Source organism: Schistocerca gregaria, unplaced genomic scaffold (assembly GCF_023897955.1).
Source record: "Schistocerca gregaria isolate iqSchGreg1 unplaced genomic scaffold, iqSchGreg1.2 ptg000582l, whole genome shotgun sequence".
In the NCBI taxonomy this organism is placed as follows: Eukaryota; Metazoa; Arthropoda; class Insecta; order Orthoptera; family Acrididae; genus Schistocerca; species Schistocerca gregaria.
Window position 1 is genome coordinate 184,312 of NW_026061972.1, and position 20,839 is coordinate 205,150.

The 20,839-nt window shown below is 49.1% G+C and overlaps 37 non-coding genes across 37 annotated transcripts; all 37 read right to left on the minus strand.

Moving 5' to 3' along the window:
- Window positions 1–166: 166 nt before the first annotated feature.
- On the minus strand, window positions 167–248 carry Trnas-uga (transfer RNA serine (anticodon UGA)). The gene has a single exon. It is a non-coding gene; the product is annotated as a tRNA-Ser (tRNA).
- Window positions 249–936: 688 nt separating this feature from the next.
- On the minus strand, window positions 937–1,018 carry Trnas-cga (transfer RNA serine (anticodon CGA)). Its single transcript has one exon. It is a non-coding gene; the product is annotated as a tRNA-Ser (tRNA).
- A 139-nt stretch (window positions 1,019–1,157) lies between these two features.
- Trnak-uuu (transfer RNA lysine (anticodon UUU)) lies at window positions 1,158–1,230 on the minus strand. Its single transcript has one exon. It is a non-coding gene; the product is annotated as a tRNA-Lys (tRNA).
- A 536-nt stretch (window positions 1,231–1,766) lies between these two features.
- On the minus strand, window positions 1,767–1,839 carry Trnaf-gaa (transfer RNA phenylalanine (anticodon GAA)). Its single transcript has one exon. It is a non-coding gene; the product is annotated as a tRNA-Phe (tRNA).
- A 585-nt stretch (window positions 1,840–2,424) lies between these two features.
- On the minus strand, window positions 2,425–2,506 carry Trnas-uga (transfer RNA serine (anticodon UGA)). Its single transcript has one exon. It is a non-coding gene; the product is annotated as a tRNA-Ser (tRNA).
- Window positions 2,507–3,194: 688 nt separating this feature from the next.
- On the minus strand, window positions 3,195–3,276 carry Trnas-cga (transfer RNA serine (anticodon CGA)). Its single transcript has one exon. It is a non-coding gene; the product is annotated as a tRNA-Ser (tRNA).
- A 139-nt stretch (window positions 3,277–3,415) lies between these two features.
- Window positions 3,416–3,488, minus strand: Trnak-uuu (transfer RNA lysine (anticodon UUU)). The gene has a single exon. It is a non-coding gene; the product is annotated as a tRNA-Lys (tRNA).
- A 536-nt stretch (window positions 3,489–4,024) lies between these two features.
- On the minus strand, window positions 4,025–4,097 carry Trnaf-gaa (transfer RNA phenylalanine (anticodon GAA)). The gene has a single exon. It is a non-coding gene; the product is annotated as a tRNA-Phe (tRNA).
- Window positions 4,098–4,682: 585 nt separating this feature from the next.
- Trnas-uga (transfer RNA serine (anticodon UGA)) lies at window positions 4,683–4,764 on the minus strand. Its single transcript has one exon. It is a non-coding gene; the product is annotated as a tRNA-Ser (tRNA).
- Window positions 4,765–5,452: 688 nt separating this feature from the next.
- Trnas-cga (transfer RNA serine (anticodon CGA)) lies at window positions 5,453–5,534 on the minus strand. The gene has a single exon. It is a non-coding gene; the product is annotated as a tRNA-Ser (tRNA).
- A 139-nt stretch (window positions 5,535–5,673) lies between these two features.
- Window positions 5,674–5,746, minus strand: Trnak-uuu (transfer RNA lysine (anticodon UUU)). Its single transcript has one exon. It is a non-coding gene; the product is annotated as a tRNA-Lys (tRNA).
- Window positions 5,747–6,282: 536 nt separating this feature from the next.
- Window positions 6,283–6,355, minus strand: Trnaf-gaa (transfer RNA phenylalanine (anticodon GAA)). Its single transcript has one exon. It is a non-coding gene; the product is annotated as a tRNA-Phe (tRNA).
- A 585-nt stretch (window positions 6,356–6,940) lies between these two features.
- On the minus strand, window positions 6,941–7,022 carry Trnas-uga (transfer RNA serine (anticodon UGA)). Its single transcript has one exon. It is a non-coding gene; the product is annotated as a tRNA-Ser (tRNA).
- A 688-nt stretch (window positions 7,023–7,710) lies between these two features.
- On the minus strand, window positions 7,711–7,792 carry Trnas-cga (transfer RNA serine (anticodon CGA)). Its single transcript has one exon. It is a non-coding gene; the product is annotated as a tRNA-Ser (tRNA).
- A 139-nt stretch (window positions 7,793–7,931) lies between these two features.
- Window positions 7,932–8,004, minus strand: Trnak-uuu (transfer RNA lysine (anticodon UUU)). The gene has a single exon. It is a non-coding gene; the product is annotated as a tRNA-Lys (tRNA).
- A 536-nt stretch (window positions 8,005–8,540) lies between these two features.
- Trnaf-gaa (transfer RNA phenylalanine (anticodon GAA)) lies at window positions 8,541–8,613 on the minus strand. The gene has a single exon. It is a non-coding gene; the product is annotated as a tRNA-Phe (tRNA).
- A 585-nt stretch (window positions 8,614–9,198) lies between these two features.
- Window positions 9,199–9,280, minus strand: Trnas-uga (transfer RNA serine (anticodon UGA)). The gene has a single exon. It is a non-coding gene; the product is annotated as a tRNA-Ser (tRNA).
- Window positions 9,281–9,968: 688 nt separating this feature from the next.
- On the minus strand, window positions 9,969–10,050 carry Trnas-cga (transfer RNA serine (anticodon CGA)). Its single transcript has one exon. It is a non-coding gene; the product is annotated as a tRNA-Ser (tRNA).
- Window positions 10,051–10,189: 139 nt separating this feature from the next.
- Trnak-uuu (transfer RNA lysine (anticodon UUU)) lies at window positions 10,190–10,262 on the minus strand. The gene has a single exon. It is a non-coding gene; the product is annotated as a tRNA-Lys (tRNA).
- Window positions 10,263–10,798: 536 nt separating this feature from the next.
- On the minus strand, window positions 10,799–10,871 carry Trnaf-gaa (transfer RNA phenylalanine (anticodon GAA)). The gene has a single exon. It is a non-coding gene; the product is annotated as a tRNA-Phe (tRNA).
- A 585-nt stretch (window positions 10,872–11,456) lies between these two features.
- On the minus strand, window positions 11,457–11,538 carry Trnas-uga (transfer RNA serine (anticodon UGA)). Its single transcript has one exon. It is a non-coding gene; the product is annotated as a tRNA-Ser (tRNA).
- A 688-nt stretch (window positions 11,539–12,226) lies between these two features.
- Trnas-cga (transfer RNA serine (anticodon CGA)) lies at window positions 12,227–12,308 on the minus strand. The gene has a single exon. It is a non-coding gene; the product is annotated as a tRNA-Ser (tRNA).
- A 139-nt stretch (window positions 12,309–12,447) lies between these two features.
- On the minus strand, window positions 12,448–12,520 carry Trnak-uuu (transfer RNA lysine (anticodon UUU)). Its single transcript has one exon. It is a non-coding gene; the product is annotated as a tRNA-Lys (tRNA).
- A 536-nt stretch (window positions 12,521–13,056) lies between these two features.
- On the minus strand, window positions 13,057–13,129 carry Trnaf-gaa (transfer RNA phenylalanine (anticodon GAA)). Its single transcript has one exon. It is a non-coding gene; the product is annotated as a tRNA-Phe (tRNA).
- Window positions 13,130–13,714: 585 nt separating this feature from the next.
- Window positions 13,715–13,796, minus strand: Trnas-uga (transfer RNA serine (anticodon UGA)). The gene has a single exon. It is a non-coding gene; the product is annotated as a tRNA-Ser (tRNA).
- Window positions 13,797–14,484: 688 nt separating this feature from the next.
- Trnas-cga (transfer RNA serine (anticodon CGA)) lies at window positions 14,485–14,566 on the minus strand. The gene has a single exon. It is a non-coding gene; the product is annotated as a tRNA-Ser (tRNA).
- Window positions 14,567–14,705: 139 nt separating this feature from the next.
- On the minus strand, window positions 14,706–14,778 carry Trnak-uuu (transfer RNA lysine (anticodon UUU)). Its single transcript has one exon. It is a non-coding gene; the product is annotated as a tRNA-Lys (tRNA).
- A 536-nt stretch (window positions 14,779–15,314) lies between these two features.
- Trnaf-gaa (transfer RNA phenylalanine (anticodon GAA)) lies at window positions 15,315–15,387 on the minus strand. The gene has a single exon. It is a non-coding gene; the product is annotated as a tRNA-Phe (tRNA).
- A 585-nt stretch (window positions 15,388–15,972) lies between these two features.
- Trnas-uga (transfer RNA serine (anticodon UGA)) lies at window positions 15,973–16,054 on the minus strand. The gene has a single exon. It is a non-coding gene; the product is annotated as a tRNA-Ser (tRNA).
- A 688-nt stretch (window positions 16,055–16,742) lies between these two features.
- Trnas-cga (transfer RNA serine (anticodon CGA)) lies at window positions 16,743–16,824 on the minus strand. The gene has a single exon. It is a non-coding gene; the product is annotated as a tRNA-Ser (tRNA).
- A 139-nt stretch (window positions 16,825–16,963) lies between these two features.
- On the minus strand, window positions 16,964–17,036 carry Trnak-uuu (transfer RNA lysine (anticodon UUU)). Its single transcript has one exon. It is a non-coding gene; the product is annotated as a tRNA-Lys (tRNA).
- Window positions 17,037–17,572: 536 nt separating this feature from the next.
- Trnaf-gaa (transfer RNA phenylalanine (anticodon GAA)) lies at window positions 17,573–17,645 on the minus strand. Its single transcript has one exon. It is a non-coding gene; the product is annotated as a tRNA-Phe (tRNA).
- A 585-nt stretch (window positions 17,646–18,230) lies between these two features.
- Window positions 18,231–18,312, minus strand: Trnas-uga (transfer RNA serine (anticodon UGA)). The gene has a single exon. It is a non-coding gene; the product is annotated as a tRNA-Ser (tRNA).
- A 677-nt stretch (window positions 18,313–18,989) lies between these two features.
- Trnas-cga (transfer RNA serine (anticodon CGA)) lies at window positions 18,990–19,071 on the minus strand. The gene has a single exon. It is a non-coding gene; the product is annotated as a tRNA-Ser (tRNA).
- Window positions 19,072–19,210: 139 nt separating this feature from the next.
- On the minus strand, window positions 19,211–19,283 carry Trnak-uuu (transfer RNA lysine (anticodon UUU)). Its single transcript has one exon. It is a non-coding gene; the product is annotated as a tRNA-Lys (tRNA).
- A 536-nt stretch (window positions 19,284–19,819) lies between these two features.
- On the minus strand, window positions 19,820–19,892 carry Trnaf-gaa (transfer RNA phenylalanine (anticodon GAA)). The gene has a single exon. It is a non-coding gene; the product is annotated as a tRNA-Phe (tRNA).
- A 585-nt stretch (window positions 19,893–20,477) lies between these two features.
- On the minus strand, window positions 20,478–20,559 carry Trnas-uga (transfer RNA serine (anticodon UGA)). The gene has a single exon. It is a non-coding gene; the product is annotated as a tRNA-Ser (tRNA).
- Window positions 20,560–20,839: the final 280 nt, after the last annotated feature.

Below are 20,839 nucleotides of genomic sequence, written 5' to 3' on the forward strand. Positions count from 1 at the left end.
ACACTTGGTGGACGGCAGTGAGACGAGGAGATGAGCTGTGGCTTCTGGGAGCGACTGTAGCGCTGCACCAAAGAACACTGCACATTGCTGGAGACCCACGTGTTTAGTAGAGACGCAACTGCTAGGATGCAGCTGAACGTCCATCTTCTGAGAGCGAGAAAATTTTCGCAGTCGGCAGGACTCGAAGCTACGCTCCCAGAGGGAATCTGATTTCAAGTCAGACGCCTTAACCACTCGGCCACGACTGCCGGGGGCAATAGCGTCTTCCGACAAGTGAAAGTCCAACTTTAGAAGCAATCCAATGGCAGAAAGCTGCGTGGCCTAACTCTTTTCTGTAGTGTTTCCATTGCCAGCACATTAGCCGTTACGAAATTGTATTAATTTTCGCCTAGACATGGCCTTGAACCCAACACCCTTTGGTTGAAAATCAAACGCTCTACCGACTGAGCTATCGTACAGCTGCGTTGCGTGCGAGTGATTCGCATGACGTAATTACTGGCTTGTGGCTCCAATGGCGACTTCACCGACTTCCCACTGACGCACCGCTGACGCTAGTTTACTGTCGTCTTAAGTGGTCGACATACTTGCAAGTAGCTGCGAGATCTTAAGAAAAGAAACGCTGCACCATTGCTTTTGCCGCACTCGAATGACTGAATTGCGATTCTTAAAAAAGAGAGAAATGAATGTTTGCTCTGTCCAACGCTTCCAAGCACGTCTGTGTACTCACGAACTCGGCGTCGACGCGAGAAAATGACGGCAGCGCACTCGTGGGCCTGCGACGGCTTTCTGCAGTCCCAGCGTCAGTGAGAGGTGAACCGGTAGCCACAGAAAGCAGCGGCCGCCGCGACACTCAGTACTGTAAAACGGAAATTTTCGTCTTGTTGAGGATGGCGTCACGTGTGTGAAAATATTTGCTCCTCTTTATGCAAAATCGCACGCAGCCGGTAGGATTCGAACCTACGCTCCCACAGGGAATCTGATTTCGAGTCAGACGCCTTAACTACTCGGCCACGACTGCCGTAGTTCGGGACTTTCTCCCGAAACATGCAACTGATACGGTTTAAAGCACTGTGGCGTCAGAAAACGGCGTAGCTGCATTCTTTTCCGTAGTGTTTCCACCGCTACCAGAGGAATCGCTACCAAAGTATTAAAATCTCCGCCCGAACAGGGACTTGAACCCTGGACCCTTAGGTTAAAAGCCTAATGCTCTACCGACTGAGCTATCCGGGCTCACATGACGTTAGAGATCGTCCCACGATGCACAGCTATACATTGACTCATGTCCTTCACAGTTGTGCTATCGCTGCATCGAGCTGTTACTAATTAAACGTCGCCTGAATGCTGTCTACAAACGTGTCGCGCTAAGCTCGTAGCAGACTATCTAAGAATGCTGACACACGATGCAAAAACAAACCGCAGCAGTCGTTAGGTCTCATACGTTGGAGTAGAGGAGTTACGTGTTTTGTCGACACTCACTGGGCAATTGGAAAATTCACAAGTATTTCGAATGCAATGCTTCCCACGTTTTCGCTCATTTCACGGTTCCGTTGGAGACGTTCTTTACCTCCTGACACAAAAAAGGGAACGCAGTCGGTAGGACTTTTCGTATTTTCTTACTTCTCAGGGAGTTGCCTACTGTGTTCCTCTTACGGCAAGCACTAGACAACCTGAACAGTTACAGGACAGAGTCATTTTTGTTCTCGGCTGTACTTACATCATCACAGACTCGGAGCAATTCCATTGGCATCAGCTTCAAAACAAACACTTGCCGAAACCCGGGATCGAACCAGGGACCTTTAGATCTTCAGTCTAACGCTCTCCCAACTGAGCTATTTCGGCTCACACCTATGTCTGCACAATTGCGCGTCTTCGTTAAACTTCTGAATCGCCGCCAATTTCACAGTCATCTTCGTCTGATAAGACACAGGGAGGCTGGAAGGCGAGCAGCAGATGCAGTGAAGTACCACACACATTTCTTCTTATTCCATCATCGTAAGAAGCAAACATGTCGACTCGATTCATGTAATATCGACTTCGCTGGCGCTAGAAAACCTTTGCTATATCGATGCCACGTGCAACTCGTGTGCAGAGAACGAGACACAAGAAGGAGTGAGTCTCTCCACTATGTGAGAGCCAGTATCTAGCAGAAACACACGCTAAAACATTTGACTTGCGTTAGCTCATAAATTGCTACACGTCACCGTCTGCAAGCTAAAATGGACACATCTGCACTGCCCAGAGAGGCGACACTTGCACTGACACTTGGTGGACGGCAGTGAGACGAGGAGATGAGCTGTGGCTTCTGGGAGCGACTGTAGCGCTGCACCAAAGAACACTGCACATTGCTGGAGACCCACGTGTTTAGTAGAGACGCAACTGCTAGGATGCAGCTGAACGTCCATCTTCTGAGAGCGAGAAAATTTTCGCAGTCGGCAGGACTCGAAGCTACGCTCCCAGAGGGAATCTGATTTCAAGTCAGACGCCTTAACCACTCGGCCACGACTGCCGGGGGCAATAGCGTCTTCCGACAAGTGAAAGTCCAACTTTAGAAGCAATCCAATGGCAGAAAGCTGCGTGGCCTAACTCTTTTCTGTAGTGTTTCCATTGCCAGCACATTAGCCGTTACGAAATTGTATTAATTTTCGCCTAGACATGGCCTTGAACCCAACACCCTTTGGTTGAAAATCAAACGCTCTACCGACTGAGCTATCGTACAGCTGCGTTGCGTGCGAGTGATTCGCATGACGTAATTACTGGCTTGTGGCTCCAATGGCGACTTCACCGACTTCCCACTGACGCACCGCTGACGCTAGTTTACTGTCGTCTTAAGTGGTCGACATACTTGCAAGTAGCTGCGAAATCTTAAGAAAAGAAACGCTGCACCATTGCTTTTGCCGCACTCGAATGACTGAATTGCGATTCTTAAAAAAGAGAGAAATGAATGTTTGCTCTGTCCAACGCTTCCAAGCACGTCTGTGTACTCACGAACTCGGCGTCGACGCGAGAAAATGACGGCAGCGCACTCGTGGGCCTGCGACGGCTTTCTGCAGTCCCAGCGTCAGTGAGAGGTGAACCGGTAGCCACAGAAAGCAGCGGCCGCCGCGACACTCAGTACTGTAAAACGGAAATTTTCGTCTTGTTGAGGATGGCGTCACGTGTGTGAAAATATTTGCTCCTCTTTATGCAAAATCGCACGCAGCCGGTAGGATTCGAACCTACGCTCCCACAGGGAATCTGATTTCGAGTCAGACGCCTTAACTACTCGGCCACGACTGCCGTAGTTCGGGACTTTCTCCCGAAACATGCAACTGATACGGTTTAAAGCACTGTGGCGTCAGAAAACGGCGTAGCTGCATTCTTTTCCGTAGTGTTTCCACCGCTACCAGAGGAATCGCTACCAAAGTATTAAAATCTCCGCCCGAACAGGGACTTGAACCCTGGACCCTTAGGTTAAAAGCCTAATGCTCTACCGACTGAGCTATCCGGGCTCACATGACGTTAGAGATCGTCCCACGATGCACAGCTATACATTGACTCATGTCCTTCACAGTTGTGCTATCGCTGCATCGAGCTGTTACTAATTAAACGTCGCCTGAATGCTGTCTACAAACGTGTCGCGCTAAGCTCGTAGCAGACTATCTAAGAATGCTGACACACGATGCAAAAACAAACCGCAGCAGTCGTTAGGTCTCATACGTTGGAGTAGAGGAGTTACGTGTTTTGTCGACACTCACTGGGCAATTGGAAAATTCACAAGTATTTCGAATGCAATGCTTCCCACGTTTTCGCTCATTTCACGGTTCCGTTGGAGACGTTCTTTACCTCCTGACACAAAAAAGGGAACGCAGTCGGTAGGACTTTTCGTATTTTCTTACTTCTCAGGGAGTTGCCTACTGTGTTCCTCTTACGGCAAGCACTAGACAACCTGAACAGTTACAGGACAGAGTCATTTTTGTTCTCGGCTGTACTTACATCATCACAGACTCGGAGCAATTCCATTGGCATCAGCTTCAAAACAAACACTTGCCGAAACCCGGGATCGAACCAGGGACCTTTAGATCTTCAGTCTAACGCTCTCCCAACTGAGCTATTTCGGCTCACACCTATGTCTGCACAATTGCGCGTCTTCGTTAAACTTCTGAATCGCCGCCAATTTCACAGTCATCTTCGTCTGATAAGACACAGGGAGGCTGGAAGGCGAGCAGCAGATGCAGTGAAGTACCACACACATTTCTTCTGATTCCATCATCGTAAGAAGCAAACATGTCGACTCGATTCATGTAATATCGACTTCGCTGGCGCTAGAAAACCTTTGCTATATCGATGCCACGTGCAACTCGTGTGCAGAGAACGAGACACAAGAAGGAGTGAGTCTCTCCACTATGTGAGAGCCAGTATCTAGCAGAAACACACGCTAAAACATTTGACTTGCGTTAGCTCATAAATTGCTACACGTCACCGTCTGCAAGCTAAAATGGACACATCTGCACTGCCCAGAGAGGCGACACTTGCACTGACACTTGGTGGACGGCAGTGAGACGAGGAGATGAGCTGTGGCTTCTGGGAGCGACTGTAGCGCTGCACCAAAGAACACTGCACATTGCTGGAGACCCACGTGTTTAGTAGAGACGCAACTGCTAGGATGCAGCTGAACGTCCATCTTCTGAGAGCGAGAAAATTTTCGCAGTCGGCAGGACTCGAAGCTACGCTCCCAGAGGGAATCTGATTTCAAGTCAGACGCCTTAACCACTCGGCCACGACTGCCGGGGGCAATAGCGTCTTCCGACAAGTGAAAGTCCAACTTTAGAAGCAATCCAATGGCAGAAAGCTGCGTGGCCTAACTCTTTTCTGTAGTGTTTCCATTGCCAGCACATTAGCCGTTACGAAATTGTATTAATTTTCGCCTAGACATGGCCTTGAACCCAACACCCTTTGGTTGAAAATCAAACGCTCTACCGACTGAGCTATAGTACAGCTGCGTTGCGTGCGAGTGATTCGCATGACGTAATTACTGGCTTGTGGCTCCAATGGCGACTTCACCGACTTCCCACTGACGCACCGCTGACGCTAGTTTACTGTCGTCTTAAGTGGTCGACATACTTGCAAGTAGCTGCGAAATCTTAAGAAAAGAAACGCTGCACCATTGCTTTTGCCGCACTCGAATGACTGAATTGCGATTCTTAAAAAAGAGAGAAATGAATGTTTGCTCTGTCCAACGCTTCCAAGCACGTCTGTGTACTCACGAACTCGGCGTCGACGCGAGAAAATGACGGCAGCGCACTCGTGGGCCTGCGACGGCTTTCTGCAGTCCCAGCGTCAGTGAGAGGTGAACCGGTAGCCACAGAAAGCAGCGGCCGCCGCGACACTCAGTACTGTAAAACGGAAATTTTCGTCTTGTTGAGGATGGCGTCACGTGTGTGAAAATATTTGCTCCTCTTTATGCAAAATCGCACGCAGCCGGTAGGATTCGAACCTACGCTCCCACAGGGAATCTGATTTCGAGTCAGACGCCTTAACTACTCGGCCACGACTGCCGTAGTTCGGGACTTTCTCCCGAAACATGCAACTGATACGGTTTAAAGCACTGTGGCGTCAGAAAACGGCGTAGCTGCATTCTTTTCCGTAGTGTTTCCACCGCTACCAGAGGAATCGCTACCAAAGTATTAAAATCTCCGCCCGAACAGGGACTTGAACCCTGGACCCTTAGGTTAAAAGCCTAATGCTCTACCGACTGAGCTATCCGGGCTCACATGACGTTAGAGATCGTCCCACGATGCACAGCTATACATTGACTCATGTCCTTCACAGTTGTGCTATCGCTGCATCGAGCTGTTACTAATTAAACGTCGCCTGAATGCTGTCTACAAACGTGTCGCGCTAAGCTCGTAGCAGACTATCTAAGAATGCTGACACACGATGCAAAAACAAACCGCAGCAGTCGTTAGGTCTCATACGTTGGAGTAGAGGAGTTACGTGTTTTGTCGACACTCACTGGGCAATTGGAAAATTCACAAGTATTTCGAATGCAATGCTTCCCACGTTTTCGCTCATTTCACGGTTCCGTTGGAGACGTTCTTTACCTCCTGACACAAAAAAGGGAACGCAGTCGGTAGGACTTTTCGTATTTTCTTACTTCTCAGGGAGTTGCCTACTGTGTTCCTCTTACGGCAAGCACTAGACAACCTGAACAGTTACAGGACAGAGTCATTTTTGTTCTCGGCTGTACTTACATCATCACAGACTCGGAGCAATTCCATTGGCATCAGCTTCAAAACAAACACTTGCCGAAACCCGGGATCGAACCAGGGACCTTTAGATCTTCAGTCTAACGCTCTCCCAACTGAGCTATTTCGGCTCACACCTATGTCTGCACAATTGCGCGTCTTCGTTAAACTTCTGAATCGCCGCCAATTTCACAGTCATCTTCGTCTGATAAGACACAGGGAGGCTGGAAGGCGAGCAGCAGATGCAGTGAAGTACCACACACATTTCTTCTGATTCCATCATCGTAAGAAGCAAACATGTCGACTCGATTCATGTAATATCGACTTCGCTGGCGCTAGAAAACCTTTGCTATATCGATGCCACGTGCAACTCGTGTGCAGAGAACGAGACACAAGAAGGAGTGAGTCTCTCCACTATGTGAGAGCCAGTATCTAGCAGAAACACACGCTAAAACATTTGACTTGCGTTAGCTCATAAATTGCTACACGTCACCGTCTGCAAGCTAAAATGGACACATCTGCACTGCCCAGAGAGGCGACACTTGCACTGACACTTGGTGGACGGCAGTGAGACGAGGAGATGAGCTGTGGCTTCTGGGAGCGACTGTAGCGCTGCACCAAAGAACACTGCACATTGCTGGAGACCCACGTGTTTAGTAGAGACGCAACTGCTAGGATGCAGCTGAACGTCCATCTTCTGAGAGCGAGAAAATTTTCGCAGTCGGCAGGACTCGAAGCTACGCTCCCAGAGGGAATCTGATTTCAAGTCAGACGCCTTAACCACTCGGCCACGACTGCCGGGGGCAATAGCGTCTTCCGACAAGTGAAAGTCCAACTTTAGAAGCAATCCAATGGCAGAAAGCTGCGTGGCCTAACTCTTTTCTGTAGTGTTTCCATTGCCAGCACATTAGCCGTTACGAAATTGTATTAATTTTCGCCTAGACATGGCCTTGAACCCAACACCCTTTGGTTGAAAATCAAACGCTCTACCGACTGAGCTATCGTACAGCTGCGTTGCGTGCGAGTGATTCGCATGACGTAATTACTGGCTTGTGGCTCCAATGGCGACTTCACCGACTTCCCACTGACGCACCGCTGACGCTAGTTTACTGTCGTCTTAAGTGGTCGACATACTTGCAAGTAGCTGCGACATCTTAAGAAAAGAAACGCTGCACCATTGCTTTTGCCGCACTCGAATGACTGAATTGCGATTCTTAAAAAAGAGAGAAATGAATGTTTGCTCTGTCCAACGCTTCCAAGCACGTCTGTGTACTCACGAACTCGGCGTCGACGCGAGAAAATGACGGCAGCGCACTCGTGGGCCTGCGACGGCTTTCTGCAGTCCCAGCGTCAGTGAGAGGTGAACCGGTAGCCACAGAAAGCAGCGGCCGCCGCGACACTCAGTACTGTAAAACGGAAATTTTCGTCTTGTTGAGGATGGCGTCACGTGTGTGAAAATATTTGCTCCTCTTTATGCAAAATCGCACGCAGCCGGTAGGATTCGAACCTACGCTCCCACAGGGAATCTGATTTCGAGTCAGACGCCTTAACTACTCGGCCACGACTGCCGTAGTTCGGGACTTTCTCCCGAAACATGCAACTGATACGGTTTAAAGCACTGTGGCGTCAGAAAACGGCGTAGCTGCATTCTTTTCCGTAGTGTTTCCACCGCTACCAGAGGAATCGCTACCAAAGTATTAAAATCTCCGCCCGAACAGGGACTTGAACCCTGGACCCTTAGGTTAAAAGCCTAATGCTCTACCGACTGAGCTATCCGGGCTCACATGACGTTAGAGATCGTCCCACGATGCACAGCTATACATTGACTCATGTCCTTCACAGTTGTGCTATCGCTGCATCGAGCTGTTACTAATTAAACGTCGCCTGAATGCTGTCTACAAACGTGTCGCGCTAAGCTCGTAGCAGACTATCTAAGAATGCTGACACACGATGCAAAAACAAACCGCAGCAGTCGTTAGGTCTCATACGTTGGAGTAGAGGAGTTACGTGTTTTGTCGACACTCACTGGGCAATTGGAAAATTCACAAGTATTTCGAATGCAATGCTTCCCACGTTTTCGCTCATTTCACGGTTCCGTTGGAGACGTTCTTTACCTCCTGACACAAAAAAGGGAACGCAGTCGGTAGGACTTTTCGTATTTTCTTACTTCTCAGGGAGTTGCCTACTGTGTTCCTCTTACGGCAAGCACTAGACAACCTGAACAGTTACAGGACAGAGTCATTTTTGTTCTCGGCTGTACTTACATCATCACAGACTCGGAGCAATTCCATTGGCATCAGCTTCAAAACAAACACTTGCCGAAACCCGGGATCGAACCAGGGACCTTTAGATCTTCAGTCTAACGCTCTCCCAACTGAGCTATTTCGGCTCACACCTATGTCTGCACAATTGCGCGTCTTCGTTAAACTTCTGAATCGCCGCCAATTTCACAGTCATCTTCGTCTGATAAGACACAGGGAGGCTGGAAGGCGAGCAGCAGATGCAGTGAAGTACCACACACATTTCTTCTGATTCCATCATCGTAAGAAGCAAACATGTCGACTCGATTCATGTAATATCGACTTCGCTGGCGCTAGAAAACCTTTGCTATATCGATGCCACGTGCAACTCGTGTGCAGAGAACGAGACACAAGAAGGAGTGAGTCTCTCCACTATGTGAGAGCCAGTATCTAGCAGAAACACACGCTAAAACATTTGACTTGCGTTAGCTCATAAATTGCTACACGTCACCGTCTGCAAGCTAAAATGGACACATCTGCACTGCCCAGAGAAGCGACACTTGCACTGACACTTGGTGGACGGCAGTGAGACGAGGAGATGAGCTGTGGCTTCTGGGAGCGACTGTAGCGCTGCACCAAAGAACACTGCACATTGCTGGAGACCCACGTGTTTAGTAGAGACGCAACTGCTAGGATGCAGCTGAACGTCCATCTTCTGAGAGCGAGAAAATTTTCGCAGTCGGCAGGACTCGAAGCTACGCTCCCAGAGGGAATCTGATTTCAAGTCAGACGCCTTAACCACTCGGCCACGACTGCCGGTGGCAATAGCGTCTTCCGACAAGTGAAAGTCCAACTTTAGAAGCAATCCAATGGCAGAAAGCTGCGTGGCCTAACTCTTTTCTGTAGTGTTTCCATTGCCAGCACATTAGCCGTTACGAAATTGTATTAATTTTCGCCTAGACATGGCCTTGAACCCAACACCCTTTGGTTGAAAATCAAACGCTCTACCGACTGAGCTATCGTACAGCTGCGTTGCGTGCGAGTGATTCGCATGACGTAATTACTGGCTTGTGGCTCCAATGGCGACTTCACCGACTTCCCACTGACGCACCGCTGACGCTAGTTTACTGTCGTCTTAAGTGGTCGACATACTTGCAAGTAGCTGCGACATCTTAAGAAAAGAAACGCTGCACCATTGCTTTTGCCGCACTCGAATGACTGAATTGCGATTCTTAAAAAAGAGAGAAATGAATGTTTGCTCTGTCCAACGCTTCCAAGCACGTCTGTGTACTCACGAACTCGGCGTCGACGCGAGAAAATGACGGCAGCGCACTCGTGGGCCTGCGACGGCTTTCTGCAGTCCCAGCGTCAGTGAGAGGTGAACCGGTAGCCACAGAAAGCAGCGGCCGCCGCGACACTCAGTACTGTAAAACGGAAATTTTCGTCTTGTTGAGGATGGCGTCACGTGTGTGAAAATATTTGCTCCTCTTTATGCAAAATCGCACGCAGCCGGTAGGATTCGAACCTACGCTCCCACAGGGAATCTGATTTCGAGTCAGACGCCTTAACTACTCGGCCACGACTGCCGTAGTTCGGGACTTTCTCCCGAAACATGCAACTGATACGGTTTAAAGCACTGTGGCGTCAGAAAACGGCGTAGCTGCATTCTTTTCCGTAGTGTTTCCACCGCTACCAGAGGAATCGCTACCAAAGTATTAAAATCTCCGCCCGAACAGGGACTTGAACCCTGGACCCTTAGGTTAAAAGCCTAATGCTCTACCGACTGAGCTATCCGGGCTCACATGACGTTAGAGATCGTCCCACGATGCACAGCTATACATTGACTCATGTCCTTCACAGTTGTGCTATCGCTGCATCGAGCTGTTACTAATTAAACGTCGCCTGAATGCTGTCTACAAACGTGTCGCGCTAAGCTCGTAGCAGACTATCTAAGAATGCTGACACACGATGCAAAAACAAACCGCAGCAGTCGTTAGGTCTCATACGTTGGAGTAGAGGAGTTACGTGTTTTGTCGACACTCACTGGGCAATTGGAAAATTCACAAGTATTTCGAATGCAATGCTTCCCACGTTTTCGCTCATTTCACGGTTCCGTTGGAGACGTTCTTTACCTCCTGACACAAAAAAGGGAACGCAGTCGGTAGGACTTTTCGTATTTTCTTACTTCTCAGGGAGTTGCCTACTGTGTTCCTCTTACGGCAAGCACTAGACAACCTGAACAGTTACAGGACAGAGTCATTTTTGTTCTCGGCTGTACTTACATCATCACAGACTCGGAGCAATTCCATTGGCATCAGCTTCAAAACAAACACTTGCCGAAACCCGGGATCGAACCAGGGACCTTTAGATCTTCAGTCTAACGCTCTCCCAACTGAGCTATTTCGGCTCACACCTATGTCTGCACAATTGCGCGTCTTCGTTAAACTTCTGAATCGCCGCCAATTTCACAGTCATCTTCGTCTGATAAGACACAGGGAGGCTGGAAGGCGAGCAGCAGATGCAGTGAAGTACCACACACATTTCTTCTGATTCCATCATCGTAAGAAGCAAACATGTCGACTCGATTCATGTAATATCGACTTCGCTGGCGCTAGAAAACCTTTGCTATATCGATGCCACGTGCAACTCGTGTGCAGAGAACGAGACACAAGAAGGAGTGAGTCTCTCCACTATGTGAGAGCCAGTATCTAGCAGAAACACACGCTAAAACATTTGACTTGCGTTAGCTCATAAATTGCTACACGTCACCGTCTGCAAGCTAAAATGGACACATCTGCACTGCCCAGAGAGGCGACACTTGCACTGACACTTGGTGGACGGCAGTGAGACGAGGAGATGAGCTGTGGCTTCTGGGAGCGACTGTAGCGCTGCACCAAAGAACACTGCACATTGCTGGAGACCCACGTGTTTAGTAGAGACGCAACTGCTAGGATGCAGCTGAACGTCCATCTTCTGAGAGCGAGAAAATTTTCGCAGTCGGCAGGACTCGAAGCTACGCTCCCAGAGGGAATCTGATTTCAAGTCAGACGCCTTAACCACTCGGCCACGACTGCCGGGGGCAATAGCGTCTTCCGACAAGTGAAAGTCCAACTTTAGAAGCAATCCAATGGCAGAAAGCTGCGTGGCCTAACTCTTTTCTGTAGTGTTTCCATTGCCAGCACATTAGCCGTTACGAAATTGTATTAATTTTCGCCTAGACATGGCCTTGAACCCAACACCCTTTGGTTGAAAATCAAACGCTCTACCGACTGAGCTATCGTACAGCTGCGTTGCGTGCGAGTGATTCGCATGACGTAATTACTGGCTTGTGGCTCCAATGGCGACTTCACCGACTTCCCACTGACGCACCGCTGACGCTAGTTTACTGTCGTCTTAAGTGGTCGACATACTTGCAAGTAGCTGCGACATCTTAAGAAAAGAAACGCTGCACCATTGCTTTTGCCGCACTCGAATGACTGAATTGCGATTCTTAAAAAAGAGAGAAATGAATGTTTGCTCTGTCCAACGCTTCCAAGCACGTCTGTGTACTCACGAACTCGGCGTCGACGCGAGAAAATGACGGCAGCGCACTCGTGGGCCTGCGACGGCTTTCTGCAGTCCCAGCGTCAGTGAGAGGTGAACCGGTAGCCACAGAAAGCAGCGGCCGCCGCGACACTCAGTACTGTAAAACGGAAATTTTCGTCTTGTTGAGGATGGCGTCACGTGTGTGAAAATATTTGCTCCTCTTTATGCAAAATCGCACGCAGCCGGTAGGATTCGAACCTACGCTCCCACAGGGAATCTGATTTCGAGTCAGACGCCTTAACTACTCGGCCACGACTGCCGTAGTTCGGGACTTTCTCCCGAAACATGCAACTGATACGGTTTAAAGCACTGTGGCGTCAGAAAACGGCGTAGCTGCATTCTTTTCCGTAGTGTTTCCACCGCTACCAGAGGAATCGCTACCAAAGTATTAAAATCTCCGCCCGAACAGGGACTTGAACCCTGGACCCTTAGGTTAAAAGCCTAATGCTCTACCGACTGAGCTATCCGGGCTCACATGACGTTAGAGATCGTCCCACGATGCACAGCTATACATTGACTCATGTCCTTCACAGTTGTGCTATCGCTGCATCGAGCTGTTACTAATTAAACGTCGCCTGAATGCTGTCTACAAACGTGTCGCGCTAAGCTCGTAGCAGACTATCTAAGAATGCTGACACACGATGCAAAAACAAACCGCAGCAGTCGTTAGGTCTCATACGTTGGAGTAGAGGAGTTACGTGTTTTGTCGACACTCACTGGGCAATTGGAAAATTCACAAGTATTTCGAATGCAATGCTTCCCACGTTTTCGCTCATTTCACGGTTCCGTTGGAGACGTTCTTTACCTCCTGACACAAAAAAGGGAACGCAGTCGGTAGGACTTTTCGTATTTTCTTACTTCTCAGGGAGTTGCCTACTGTGTTCCTCTTACGGCAAGCACTAGACAACCTGAACAGTTACAGGACAGAGTCATTTTTGTTCTCGGCTGTACTTACATCATCACAGACTCGGAGCAATTCCATTGGCATCAGCTTCAAAATAAACACTTGCCGAAACCCGGGATCGAACCAGGGACCTTTAGATCTTCAGTCTAACGCTCTCCCAACTGAGCTATTTCGGCTCACACCTATGTCTGCACAATTGCGCGTCTTCGTTAAACTTCTGAATCGCCGCCAATTTCACAGTCATCTTCGTCTGATAAGACACAGGGAGGCTGGAAGGCGAGCAGCAGATGCAGTGAAGTACCACACACATTTCTTCTGATTCCATCATCGTAAGAAGCAAACATGTCGACTCGATTCATGTAATATCGACTTCGCTGGCGCTAGAAAACCTTTGCTATATCGATGCCACGTGCAACTCGTGTGCAGAGAACGAGACACAAGAAGGAGTGAGTCTCTCCACTATGTGAGAGCCAGTATCTAGCAGAAACACACGCTAAAACATTTGACTTGCGTTAGCTCATAAATTGCTACACGTCACCGTCTGCAAGCTAAAATGGACACATCTGCACTGCCCAGAGAGGCGACACTTGCACTGACACTTGGTGGACGGCAGTGAGACGAGGAGATGAGCTGTGGCTTCTGGGAGCGACTGTAGCGCTGCACCAAAGAACACTGCACATTGCTGGAGACCCACGTGTTTAGTAGAGACGCAACTGCTAGGATGCAGCTGAACGTCCATCTTCTGAGAGCGAGAAAATTTTCGCAGTCGGCAGGACTCGAAGCTACGCTCCCAGAGGGAATCTGATTTCAAGTCAGACGCCTTAACCACTCGGCCACGACTGCCGGGGGCAATAGCGTCTTCCGACAAGTTAAAGTCCAACTTTAGAAGCAATCCAATGGCAGAAAGCTGCGTGGCCTAACTCTTTTCTGTAGTGTTTCCATTGCCAGCACATTAGCCGTTACGAAATTGTATTAATTTTCGCCTAGACATGGCCTTGAACCCAACACCCTTTGGTTGAAAATCAAACGCTCTACCGACTGAGCTATCGTACAGCTGCGTTGCGTGCGAGTGATTCGCATGACGTAATTACTGGCTTGTGGCTCCAATGGCGACTTCACCGACTTCCCACTGACGCACCGCTGACGCTAGTTTACTGTCGTCTTAAGTGGTCGACATACTTGCAAGTAGCTGCGACATCTTAAGAAAAGAAACGCTGCACCATTGCTTTTGCCGCACTCGAATGACTGAATTGCGATTCTTAAAAAAGAGAGAAATGAATGTTTGCTCTGTCCAACGCTTCCAAGCACGTCTGTGTACTCACGAACTCGGCGTCGACGCGAGAAAATGACGGCAGCGCACTCGTGGGCCTGCGACGGCTTTCTGCAGTCCCAGCGTCAGTGAGAGGTGAACCGGTAGCCACAGAAAGCAGCGGCCGCCGCGACACTCAGTACTGTAAAACGGAAATTTTCGTCTTGTTGAGGATGGCGTCACGTGTGTGAAAATATTTGCTCCTCTTTATGCAAAATCGCACGCAGCCGGTAGGATTCGAACCTACGCTCCCACAGGGAATCTGATTTCGAGTCAGACGCCTTAACTACTCGGCCACGACTGCCGTAGTTCGGGACTTTCTCCCGAAACATGCAACTGATACGGTTTAAAGCACTGTGGCGTCAGAAAACGGCGTAGCTGCATTCTTTTCCGTAGTGTTTCCACCGCTACCAGAGGAATCGCTACCAAAGTATTAAAATCTCCGCCCGAACAGGGACTTGAACCCTGGACCCTTAGGTTAAAAGCCTAATGCTCTACCGACTGAGCTATCCGGGCTCACATGACGTTAGAGATCGTCCCACGATGCACAGCTATACATTGACTCATGTCCTTCACAGTTGTGCTATCGCTGCATCGAGCTGTTACTAATTAAACGTCGCCTGAATGCTGTCTACAAACGTGTCGCGCTAAGCTCGTAGCAGACTATCTAAGAATGCTGACACACGATGCAAAAACAAACCGCAGCAGTCGTTAGGTCTCATACGTTGGAGTAGAGGAGTTACGTGTTTTGTCGACACTCACTGGGCAATTGGAAAATTCACAAGTATTTCGAATGCAATGCTTCCCACGTTTTCGCTCATTTCACGGTTCCGTTGGAGACGTTCTTTACCTCCTGACACAAAAAAGGGAACGCAGTCGGTAGGACTTTTCGTATTTTCTTACTTCTCAGGGAGTTGCCTACTGTGTTCCTCTTACGGCAAGCACTAGACAACCTGAACAGTTACAGGACAGAGTCATTTTTGTTCTCGGCTGTACTTACATCATCACAGACTCGGAGCAATTCCATTGGCATCAGCTTCAAAACAAACACTTGCCGAAACCCGGGATCGAACCAGGGACCTTTAGATCTTCAGTCTAACGCTCTCCCAACTGAGCTATTTCGGCTCACACCTATGTCTGCACAATTGCGCGTCTTCGTTAAACTTCTGAATCGCCGCCAATTTCACAGTCATCTTCGTCTGATAAGACACAGGGAGGCTGGAAGGCGAGCAGCAGATGCAGTGAAGTACCACACACATTTCTTCTGATTCCATCATCGTAAGAAGCAAACATGTCGACTCGATTCATGTAATATCGACTTCGCTGGCGCTAGAAAACCTTTGCTATATCGATGCCACGTGCAACTCGTGTGCAGAGAACGAGACACAAGAAGGAGTGAGTCTCTCCACTATGTGAGAGCCAGTATCTAGCAGAAACACACGCTAAAACATTTGACTTGCGTTAGCTCATAAATTGCTACACGTCACCGTCTGCAAGCTAAAATGGACACATCTGCACTGCCCAGAGAGGCGACACTTGCACTGACACTTGGTGGACGGCAGTGAGACGAGGAGATGAGCTGTGGCTTCTGGGAGCGACTGTAGCGCTGCACCAAAGAACACTGCACATTGCTGGAGACCCACGTGTTTAGTAGAGACGCAACTGCTAGGATGCAGCTGAACGTCCATCTTCTGAGAGCGAGAAAATTTTCGCAGTCGGCAGGACTCGAAGCTACGCTCCCAGAGGGAATCTGATTTCAAGTCAGACGCCTTAACCACTCGGCCACGACTGCCGGGGGCAATAGCGTCTTCCGACAAGTGAAAGTCCAACTTTAGAAGCAATCCAATGGCAGAAAGCTGCGTGGCCTAACTCTTTTCTGTAGTGTTTCCATTGCCAGCACATTAGCCGTTACGAAATTGTATTAATTTTCGCCTAGACATGGCCTTGAACCCAACACCCTTTGGTTGAAAATCAAACGCTCTACCGACTGAGCTATCGTACAGCTGCGTTGCGTGCGAGTGATTCGCATGACGTAATTACTGGCTTGTGGCTCCAATGGCGACTTCACCGACTTCCCACTGACGCACCGCTGACGCTAGTTTACTGTCGTCTTAAGTGGTCGACATACTTGCAAGTAGCTGCGACATCTTAAGAAAAGAAACGCTGCACCATTGCTTTTGCCGCACTCGAATGACTGAATTGCGATTCTTAAAAAAGAGAGAAATGAATGTTTGCTCTGTCCAACGCTTCCAAGCACGTCTGTGTACTCACGAACTCGGCGTCGACGCGAGAAAATGACGGCAGCGCACTCGTGGGCCTGCGACGGCTTTCTGCAGTCCCAGCGTCAGTGAGAGGTGAACCGGTAGCCACAGAAAGCAGCGGCCGCCGCGACACTCAGTACTGTAAAACGGAAATTTTCGTCTTGTTGAGGATGGCGTCACGTGTGTGAAAATATTTGCTCCTCTTTATGCAAAATCGCACGCAGCCGGTAGGATTCGAACCTACGCTCCCACAGGGAATCTGATTTCGAGTCAGACGCCTTAACTACTCGGCCACGACTGCCGTAGTTCGGGACTTTCTCCCGAAACATGCAACTGATACGGTTTAAAGCACTGTGGCGTCAGAAAACGGCGTAGCTGCATTCTTTTCCGTAGTGTTTCCACCGCTACCAGAGGAATCGCTACCAAAGTATTAAAATCTCCGCCCGAACAGGGACTTGAACCCTGGACCCTTAGGTTAAAAGCCTAATGCTCTACCGACTGAGCTATCCGGGCTCACATGACGTTAGAGATCGTCCCACGATGCACAGCTATACATTGACTCATGTCCTTCACAGTTGTGCTATCGCTGCATCGAGCTGTTACTAATTAAACGTCGCCTGAATGCTGTCTACAAACGTGTCGCGCTAAGCTCGTAGCAGACTATCTAAGAATGCTGACACACGATGCAAAAACAAACCGCAGCAGTCGTTAGGTCTCATACGTTGGAGTAGAGGAGTTACGTGTTTTGTCGACACTCACTGGGCAATTGGAAAATTCACAAGTATTTCGAATGCAATGCTTCCCACGTTTTCGCTCATTTCACGGTTCCGTTGGAGACGTTCTTTACCTCCTGACACAAAAAAGGGAACGCAGTCGGTAGGACTTTTCGTATTTTCTTACTTCTCAGGGAGTTGCCTACTGTGTTCCTCTTACGGCAAGCACTAGACAACCTGAACAGTTACAGGACAGAGTCATTTTTGTTCTCGGCTGTACTTACATCATCACAGACTCGGAGCAATTCCATTGGCATCAGCTTCAAAACAAACACTTGCCGAAACCCGGGATCGAACCAGGGACCTTTAGATCTTCAGTCTAACGCTCTCCCAACTGAGCTATTTCGGCTCACACCTATGTCTGCACAATTGCGCGTCTTCGTTAAACTTCTGAATCGCCGCCAATTTCACAGTCATCTTCGTCTGATAAGACACAGGGAGGCTGGAAGGCGAGCAGCAGATGCAGTGAAGTACCACACACATTTCTTCTGATTCCATCATCGTAAGAAGCAAACATGTCGACTCGATTCATGTAATATCGACTTCGCTGGCGCTAGAAAACCTTTGCTATATCGATGCCACGTGCAACTCGTGTGCAGAGAACGAGACACAAGAAGGAGTGAGTCTCTCCACTATGTGAGAGCCAGTATCTAGCAGAAACACATGCTAAAACATTTGACTTGCGTTAGCTCATAAATTGCTACACGTCACCGTCTGCAAGCTAAAATGGACACATCTGCACTGCCCAGAGAGGCGACACTTGCACTGACACTTGGTGGACGGCAGTGAGACGAGGAGATGAGCTGTGGCTTCTGGGAGCGACTGTAGCGCTGCACCAAAGAACACTGCACATTGCTGGAGACCCACGTGTTTAGTAGAGACGCAACTGCTAGGATGCAGCTGAACGTCCATCTTCTGAGAGCGAGAAAATTTTCACAGTCGGCAGGACTCGAAGCTACGCTCCCAGAGGGAATCTGATTTCAAGTCAGACGCCTTAACCACTCGGCCACGACTGCCGGGGGCAATAGCGTCTTCCGACAAGTGAAAGTCCAACTTTAGAAGCAATCCAATGGCAGAAAGCTGCGTGGCCTAACTCTTTTCTGTAGTGTTTCCATTGCCAGCACATTAGCCGTTACGAAATTGTATTAATTTTCGCCTAGACATGGCCTTGAACCCAACACCCTTTGGTTGAAAATCAAACGCTCTACCGACTGAGCTATCGTACAGCTGCGTTGCGTGCGAGTGATTCGCATGACGTAATTACTGGCTTGTGGCTCCAATGGCGACTTCACCAACTTCCCGCTGACGCTAGTTTACTGTCGTCTTAAGTGGTCGACATACTTGCAAGTAGCTGCGAGATCTTAAGAAAAGAAACGCTGCACCATTGCTTTTGCCGCACTCGAATGACTGAATTGCGATTCTTAAAAAAGAGAGAAATGAATGTTTGCTCTGTCCAACGCTTCCAAGCACGTCTGTGTACTCACGAACTCGGCGTCGACGCGAGAAAATGACGGCAGCGCACTCGTGGGCCTGCGACGGCTTTCTGCAGTCCCAGCGTCAGTGAGAGGTGAACCGGTAGCCACAGAAAGCAGCGGCCGCCGCGACACTCAGTACTGTAAAACGGAAATTTTCGTCTTGTTGAGGATGGCGTCACGTGTGTGAAAATATTTGCTCCTCTTTATGCAAAATCGCACGCAGCCGGTAGGATTCGAACCTACGCTCCCACAGGGAATCTGATTTCGAGTCAGACGCCTTAACTACTCGGCCACGACTGCCGTAGTTCGGGACTTTCTCCCGAAACATGCAACTGATACGGTTTAAAGCACTGTGGCGTCAGAAAACGGCGTAGCTGCATTCTTTTCCGTAGTGTTTCCACCGCTACCAGAGGAATCGCTACCAAAGTATTAAAATCTCCGCCCGAACAGGGACTTGAACCCTGGACCCTTAGGTTAAAAGCCTAATGCTCTACCGACTGAGCTATCCGGGCTCACATGACGTTAGAGATCGTCCCACGATGCACAGCTATACATTGACTCATGTCCTTCACAGTTGTGCTATCGCTGCATCGAGCTGTTACTAATTAAACGTCGCCTGAATGCTGTCTACAAACGTGTCGCGCTAAGCTCGTAGCAGACTATCTAAGAATGCTGACACACGATGCAAAAACAAACCGCAGCAGTCGTTAGGTCTCATACGTTGGAGTAGAGGAGTTACGTGTTTTGTCGACACTCACTGGGCAATTGGAAAATTCACAAGTATTTCGAATGCAATGCTTCCCACGTTTTCGCTCATTTCACGGTTCCGTTGGAGACGTTCTTTACCTCCTGACACAAAAAAGGGAACGCAGTCGGTAGGACTTTTCGTATTTTCTTACTTCTCAGGGAGTTGCCTACTGTGTTCCTCTTACGGCAAGCACTAGACAACCTGAACAGTTACAGGACAGAGTCATTTTTGTTCTCGGCTGTACTTACATCATCACAGACTCGGAGCAATTCCATTGGCATCAGCTTCAAAATAAACACTTGCCGAAACCCGGGATCGAACCAGGGACCTTTAGATCTTCAGTCTAACGCTCTCCCAACTGAGCTATTTCGGCTCACACCTATGTCTGCACAATTGCGCGTCTTCGTTAAACTTCTGAATCGCCGCCAATTTCACAGTCATCTTCGTCTGATAAGACACAGGGAGGCTGGAAGGCGAGCAGCAGATGCAGTGAAGTACCACACACATTTCTTCTGATTCCATCATCGTAAGAAGCAAACATGTCGACTCGATTCATGTAATATCGACTTCGCTGGCGCTAGAAAACCTTTGCTATATCGATGCCACGTGCAACTCGTGTGCAGAGAACGAGACACAAGAAGGAGTGAGTCTCTCCACTATGTGAGAGCCAGTATCTAGCAGAAACACACGCTAAAACATTTGACTTGCGTTAGCTCATAAATTGCTACACGTCACCGTCTGCAAGCTAAAATGGACACATCTGCACTGCCCAGAGAGGCGACACTTGCACTGACACTTGGTGGACGGCAGTGAGACGAGGAGATGAGCTGTGGCTTCTGGGAGCGACTGTAGCGCTGCACCAAAGAACACTGCACATTGCTGGAGACCCACGTGTTTAGTAGAGACGCAACTGCTAGGATGCAGCTGAACGTCCATCTTCTGAGAGCGAGAAAATTTTCGCAGTCGGCAGGACTCGAAGCTACGCTCCCAGAGGGAATCTGATTTCAAGTCAGACGCCTTAACCACTCGGCCACGACTGCCGGGGGCAATAGCGTCTTCCGACAAGTGAAAGTCCAACTTTAGAAGCAATCCAATGGCAGAAAGCTGCGTGGCCTAACTCTTTTCTGTAGTGTTTCCATTGCCAGCACATTAGCCGTTACGAAATTGTATTAATTTTCGCCTAGACATGGCCTTGAACCCAACACCCTTTGGTTGAAAATCAAACGCTCTACCGACTGAGCTATCGTACAGCTGCGTTGCGTGCGAGTGATTCGCATGACGTAATTACTGGCTTGTGGCTCCAATGGCGACTTCACCGAC